Source organism: Phoxinus phoxinus (assembly GCF_949152265.1).
Source record: "Phoxinus phoxinus genome assembly, chromosome: 24".
Classification (NCBI taxonomy): domain Eukaryota; kingdom Metazoa; phylum Chordata; class Actinopteri; order Cypriniformes; family Leuciscidae; genus Phoxinus; species Phoxinus phoxinus.
The window spans coordinates 809,388-816,887 of NC_136899.1; the positions used below are offsets into that span (position 1 = coordinate 809,388).

The 7,500-nt window shown below is 40.0% G+C and overlaps 1 protein-coding gene across 5 annotated transcripts in view; it reads left to right on the top strand.

Annotated features, from left to right (window-relative positions):
• Positions 1-2,407: 2,407 nt before the first annotated feature.
• Positions 2,408-7,500, top strand: part of epb41l3a (erythrocyte membrane protein band 4.1-like 3a) — a 58,495-nt gene continuing 53,402 nt past the window's right edge. For 4 of the 5 annotated variants that reach the window (XM_079601964.1, XM_079601967.1, XM_079601965.1 and 1 more), the window contains exon 1: positions 2,408-2,544. The gene's annotated coding sequence lies outside the window, so the exon portion shown is untranslated. The remainder of the gene's footprint in view (positions 2,545-7,500) is intronic. The other variant, XM_079601963.1, reaches the window with a different exon arrangement.

A 7,500-nucleotide genomic window follows, 5' to 3' on the forward strand; every position in this document is an offset into this window, starting at 1 on the left:
TTTGTGATGTGATGCTGCTGTGCTCGCCTCTGGCCACTAGAGGGGGACATTGCTCTACTTTCTGCATTATTGATGATGATGATGATGAAGCAAGTGATTTTCTACAGTTCTGCATTTCTGTATTGATTTGTGCTGAAAAATAAGATTACATGCTTTATAAAACAAATTACAATTGAGTTTGAGTTGCATAAAATGCCCTGACTGATCAATCGCAATGCTTTTAAGTCTGGAATTGATCCGTTTGTGTCTGTATTTTCCTCTCATCGGTATAATCCAGTTTGAGTTCTGTAGAGCTGCCCGACACTGGCCTGCAGATGAGCTCTGGCGAATCACTGTCCGCAGAATTACCCAGCAATCCTCTGGAAAGGGTTCTGGGTTGTTTGGCAGATTAATCAGGTTTGGGGATGACTGGTTTGCTCCACAGTTAAGCCCGTGTTCCAGTGCCTGCAGGGAGCGCAAGGTGAGCATGCGCAGTGTTCTGTGGAGCTGACCTCGTGCCAAAAACGCATCGGTCAGCAACTTTAGTCTGTCTTTTTAAACATCTGGAGCAGGGTTATTAATAATATAGATAAAGCAAGGCGTCATATTTATATGTAGAATTCAGAAAACCTTGTTATTAGCGACACTGGTGGCCGTTAAGTGAACTGCAGCAGTAATAAAATGTGTTATTTATATATAAAATATTAATATATACAGTATATACATGCAAATATTTCTTAAATAAATACATGCATGTGTGTATTTATATATACAAAATAATTATACACAGTACACACACACACACATATATTATGTAAACACAAACTTTTACTTTGGATGCGATTAATCGTTGCCCAGCTTTAACATATTCCCTTTAAATTGATTGGCCTACATAAATAACTAAAACTAAAGTAAAAATGTATAAATGGTAAATGGTAAATGGTAAATGGACTGCATTTATATAGCGCTTTCACAGACCCAATGGCCACCAAAGCGCTTTACAATATTGCCTCACATTCACCCATTCACTCACTCATTCATACACCGACGGCGGTGTCAGCCATGCAAGGCGATCCAGCTCGTCGGGATAAAAACTAAACTAGTTAGTATAAAAACTAAATAGACATAAAAATACAAAAAAACTATTAAAAATGACAAAATCACAACAAAACTACATTTAAAATGAAAACTGAATATATATATATATTTATTTTCAAAATATGAATACATATTTTAAATGTTTTAATATTAATATATTAAATATTAATACATGTCAAAATATTAATAAAAACTATAATAGCATCTAAAATGGTAATAACCCAGACAGCAACAGTGCCGGGCCACATCGGGTGCGCGCGTGTAATCCACATGTTCCAGATGTTGCCGTCTGGGAACATTGATCTTGCATTGCTCTTACATTTATGGCACTAATATCATATCTCACATGTGTTGATGTCACTAATATCATATCTCACATGTGTTGATGTCACTAATATCATATCTCACATGTGTTGATGTCACTAATATCATATCTCACATGTGTTGATGTCACTAATATCATATCTCACATGTGTTGATGTCACTAATATCATATCTCACATGTGTTGATGTCACTAATATCATATCTCACATGTGTTGATGTCACTCAGGCTGGCCGTGTGTTTCGCTGAGCTCCTCTGGAAAGCGTGATGTTAATAAACTCATCATCCACTCAAAGGGAATTATAGATTTGAAGAGAGCATGCTCTGCATTATGCATGTCTGGAGTGCTTCAGATCCTCGGGTGCCTGAGGACACATTTCCACGCTGTCAGATGAAGAGATCCGATCACCTGAGCGACTCCGGCATTAAAGGCTCGAGCTGGGAGGTTTTCAGAGCCATTGCATCAGATCCCGAGATTCCCGACTCCCATCATGGCTTTAGTGATCTCACTGAGACTCGTTCAGACTCGACTGGCCACTCAGATCAACTAAAGATTACATTGCACTGTTACATATTATAACATGACAACGAAATTGGTGGAGAAACGATCACAAATGCACAAATAATTACAAAAAATGGCAAGTAACATATTAAATTAGGCTAAACATCACATTTTGAAGTAGCATCATTTACAACTTCCAACTCAAAAAACACACACAAAAATTTTTTTTTTAGAAAAATGTTTGTGGAGTTATGTAGCCTATGCATTATGTCTGTTCCAACTGATTTATTATGTTTTTATTTGTATCTATAATTAATGATATGTAATCATTAGTGTTGGAATTACTCGCTCAGAAATCTGTTAAATTGAACAGAAATACTATCGCCTTGAATCTTCACGAGCTTGATGTTTTCTGATAGAGCAGATGTTGTTATTAATCTGACTGACAGCAGCGTGCGCCAATCAGGGTGCGCCGTGCCGAGGCTCATTAGCATAAGTGGGTGTGGTCAGTGTGTCTGCCGCTGAACATCTTTCTCTCAGCACCGAAGCTCTTCATCTTCATCTCCATCTGATCTTCATCTTCGCAGTCACGGGATTATTTCATCAGGAGGAGTTATAGGAGTAAAAGTGAATAAATAAAAGGTAAGTGTTTCTCTCTTTTCTGTTGTGATCTGTAGAAACACATCAGTGTGTGTGTGATGTTTGTGTTTATGATGCGCGTTGCGGCTGTGTGTCGTTACTGAGGGATTTAGTTAGTTCTGCTGAACACACACACACACACACACACGCTTCATTAATGAACGTGTTCATTCACATTAGTGTCTTTACTCGCTGTTTTATTCTCTATTTTCTCTTCGCGAGCTTCAGCTTCTCCGTGTGTTCTGCTGAACGCGTGTGTTGATGGTTATTAATATCTGTAACTGAATCCATGAGAATATTGAATGACAGATTCCATGCAGACAGGAATGTTGTGCGCGCGCCCGACACCACAGATGGTCCCGCGCGCCTCCAGAACGCGCATTTACAGTCCAGAACCGAGCCGGGTCTGATTCTATTGTGTTTATAGTGTCAATAAATCATATGCTGTCATATTTCTCTCTTCTCTGTCATCTGAACCTGGACTGTGATGTGGACTCGGCTGGATGTGTCTTAACGGTGAGTGTGTGTGTTTTATTCTGCCTAAAAGTCATAAGATCATCATCATCTCTGCTTGTGTTTGCAGACAGATAGATAACCCATAAGTCTGATAGATCGCTTCAGCAAATCAAAGCTAACATGAACACTAATGAACATTAGAGAAACCAAGGGTAACATTCTGTTATCATTCTGCAACGTTATGTGAAATGTAATTTTTTATTGTATTATATTGTTTGTCTTTATTGTCCACCGAGGTGAACATTTGTCTTTGGCTCACCAGCACATAAAATATCTATACAAGCATAGTAAGAAAAAACATAACACACACACACACTGATTCACATCACAGATATAACAATACAGTTCATGTCACTGTCATGGTTTACAGTATCTATCGCCAGTGGAGTTTTAATAGCGTTTGAAATAATACTTTTTATCATTCCACAAACATTAATGGAACGTTACTTTATATCATTCTGCAACGTTACTTTTTATCATTCCGTAAACATTAATGGAACGTTACTTTTTATCATTCCACAAACATTAATGGAACGTTACTTTATATCATTCTGCAACGTTACTTTTTATCATTCCGTAAACATTAATGGAACGTTACTTTTTATCATTCCACAAACATTAATGGAACGTTACTTTTTATCATTCCGTAAACATTAATGGAACGTTACTTTTTATCATTCTGCAACGTTACTTTTTATCATTCCGTAAACATTAATGGAACGTTACTTTTTATCATTCCGTAAACATTAATGGAACGTTACTTTTTATCATTCTGCAACGTTACTTTTTATCATTCCACAAACATTAATGGAACGTTACTTTTTATCATTCCACAAACATTAATGGAACGTTACTTTTTATCATTCTGCAACGTTACTTTTTATCATTCCGTAAACATTAATGGAACGTTACTTTTTATCATTCTGCAACGTTACTTTTTATCATTCCACAAACATTAATGGAACGTTACTTTTTATCATTCCGTAAACATTAATGGAACGTTACTTTTTATCATTCTGCAACGTTACTTTTTATCATTCCGTAAACATTAATGCAACGTTACTTTTTATCATTCCACAAACATTGAACTTTTCTTTTGAATGTTCTCTCCCTCATTTGTGTGAAAACGTTTTGTAAATGTTATTTAAAGACCGGCTGACGTTGCACGAAGGTTCTGTAAACGTTGCCGGAGAACGTTCCCTGTCCGCCGGGAATAAACAGATGCAGTTCAAACATCTGGGCTGTCCTGGTTTTCACCTCTCCGACTGAGATTTAATCTGCGGATCGGCTCTGGATTACAGTCCACAAACGCTCCGAGAGATTAGAGAGGAGTGTGTGAGCGTCTCTCTCTCTGTGTAAAGAGAGGAGTGTGTGAGTGTCTCTCTCTCTCTGTAAAGAGAGGAGTGTGTGAGTGTCTCTCTCTCTCTCTCTCTCTGTAAAGAGAGGAGTGTGTGAGTTTCTCTCTCTGTAAAGAGAGGAGTGTGTGAGCGTCTCTCTCTCTCTGTCTGGGTTTCCGCTGAAGACTTGCAGCGCCGGACACCGGACACCGGAGCCGTATAATCAGTATTGATCGTGTATTATATCTCTGACCTCCATTATGCCGATGAATGGAAGCTTCTGGATATATTTATTGCATAAATTATAGAAGAATGTGAGCATCTTCCAGCTCCGGTGAGATTGATCCGTTTGCTTGACTCGCCTGACCAGCTTTGCTAACAGCTCTCGTGATGACCGGGAGATTCTGCTGACCGCACACACACTCCGATGCGAACATGAGCTGCTCATAATCATGCGGATCATCTCTGAGCTCCTGGAGTGTGTGACGGGGGGTTTACACATCATGGACTGACGGGAGACTCGTGTGTGTGAATCCTGAGTTTCAATATGATGGAATACATTCATATACACACACATATATATATATATATTCATCTGGGTAGTTTTTCATGCTGTATGTTCAGGAATGCAAAGCTTTCTACTTTTCCAAATTAATTCTTAATCTTTCTGGATTTATGACTAAAGCTGGAATTGATGACGCTTCCTGAACTTCCCAGAGATGTTGTTTTAATATCATTAATACACTATTGTAATATTTAGTAATATTTTAAGTAGGTTTTATTGTTATATTTTCCTGCTTAATTTTTATTTGAGTTAATCCTTCAGTCATTATTTATTTTATTAGTTTATTAGCTTTAACTAAAATTGTATATATATATATTAGTTGCAAAGTCAATTAGATTTAATAAACGTGAGTTAGTGTGTGTGTGTGTGTGCGTGCGAGTGAGTGAGTGTGTGTGTGAGTGTGTGTGTGAGTGAGTGTGTGTGTGAGTGAGTGTGTGTGTGCGTGCGAGTGAGTGTGTGTGTGTGTGTGTGAGTGTGTGAGTGAGTGTGAGTGTGTGTGTGTGTGTGTGTGTGTGTGTGTGAGTGTGTGTGTGTGAGTGTGTGTGTCTGTGTGTGTGTGTGTGTGTGCGTGCGAGTGTGTGTGTGTGTGTGTGTGTGTGAGTGTGTGTGTGTGTGTGTGTGTGTGCGTGCGAGTGTGTGTGTGTGTGTGTGTGTGTGTGTGTGAGTGTGTGTGAGAGTGAGTGTGTGTGAGTGTGTGTGAGTGTGTGTGTGTGAGTGAGTGTGAGTGTGTGTGTGAGTGTGTGTGTGTGAGTGTGTGTGTCTGTGTGTGTGTGTGTGTGTGTGAGTGTGTGTGTGCGTGCGAGTGAGTGTGTGTGTGAGTGTGTGTGTGAGTTAGTGTGAGTGTGTGTGTGTGTGTGTGTGAGTGTGTGTGTGTGAGTGTGTGTGTGTGTCTGTGTGTGTGTGTGTGTGTGTGTGTGTGTGTGTGTGTGCGTGCGAGTGTGTGTGTGTGTGTGTGAGTGTGTGTGTGTGTGTGTGTGTGTGTGTGCGTGCGAGTGTGTGTGTGTGTGTGTGTGTGTGTCTGGAGCGTTTGGGTCAGCGTGAGGCCGAAACGCTGTGAGAATCTCTCAGGTTGATAACACTGACTGTAGGGCACAGAAATAAACTGTGAGTTAGAGAAGTGTGTGGGTTGTTCTGTGTAAAATCATTCTCTCTCGACAGTCATTTACTGTGTGAACACACACACACACACACTCATCAGTTTCTGTGATCTGACCTCTGGTTTTCCCTGTAGACGATGTGCATCTGAGCTCATGCTCTCATCTGGTGTGTTCAGAGAATAAAGCTCGACTCGTGTGTGTGTGTGTGTGTGTGAGTGTGTGTGTGTGTGTGTGTGTTGTCCTCCTGATGCTTCAGGTTCAACACTAGCGTTAAGATCTGTGTATCATCTGAGAGTCTGTTTATTCTGACCAGTCATTCAATCTAAACAAACAAACATGTAAATCCAGCTGTTAATGTAGTTTATGTGTGTATGTGGTGTTATTAATCTGCTTTAACACACACCATGTGTAAGTTCATAAGTCGACAGCATTGCTGAGTATTTTCTGCTTAAAACTGCAGTGAACCAAAGACAGTCTCAAACACACGGTTTGAAATCGCTGGTGTTTCTGACGTCACACACTACCTTGACCAATCAGATCAACGTGTGATCGTCCACCAGTGGCTCTCTGAGTGAGTGGAGGCGGGGCTCATTTACATATTCATAGCACCGCGCATACTAAATGAGGCGAGGGTGTCGAGTTACATTCAAGATATTATAAGGTAAAAACTCTTAAATATGTCATTCTGGTGGTCAGAGATGAGTTTTAAGGGATACAGTTATTGACATTTGGCAGATGCTTTTATCCAAAGTGACTTACATCGCATTTCAAGGCACACATTTACATTCTTATCAGTTCTTGCTTTCCCTGGGAATCGAACCCATGACCTTGGCGTTGCAAGCGCCAACGCGCCAATCTGTGTGAGTTCTGAAATAGAAAGTAAAGTTAGTAAGTGATTATTTGACACTGATCTGCCATGACATGTTTTACTATAAACAATAATTAGACTATTTTGTGTGCTTTTTTAGGCACAAAAATTTAAATTCTGTCATCGTTTACTCATGTTGATTCTGTTTGCTTTTCATCCTTCCGAACACAAAAGAAGATATTTTGAGAAATATCTCCATACAATGGAAGTCAATGGGGTCCAGAGTTGTTTGTCCTCGACGTCCTTCACAACATCTCCTTTTGGGTTTTATTGATGTGATCTTGATTAGTTTGGAGTGATTGACAGGAGTTGATCTCGTCACAGATGCTGTCATTCAACTAACCTTGTGTAACCCCATCATCAGTACCCAGAATGCCGTGCAGTGAAGGGCTCTGGGCTACTGCGGCAGGCATGATGGGTAATGTATCTGTGTGATCGGGGTGTTCGATGGTTGATCAGAAGCACATGTCTGTGAGCGCATGCACTCGCGCGCTGATGCGCTTAGAGCCAGAGATTAGAGCGTTTGCAGCGCGTCAGTAATCCGCCGGGATCACATCTGATCTGAGCGCTTGTGAC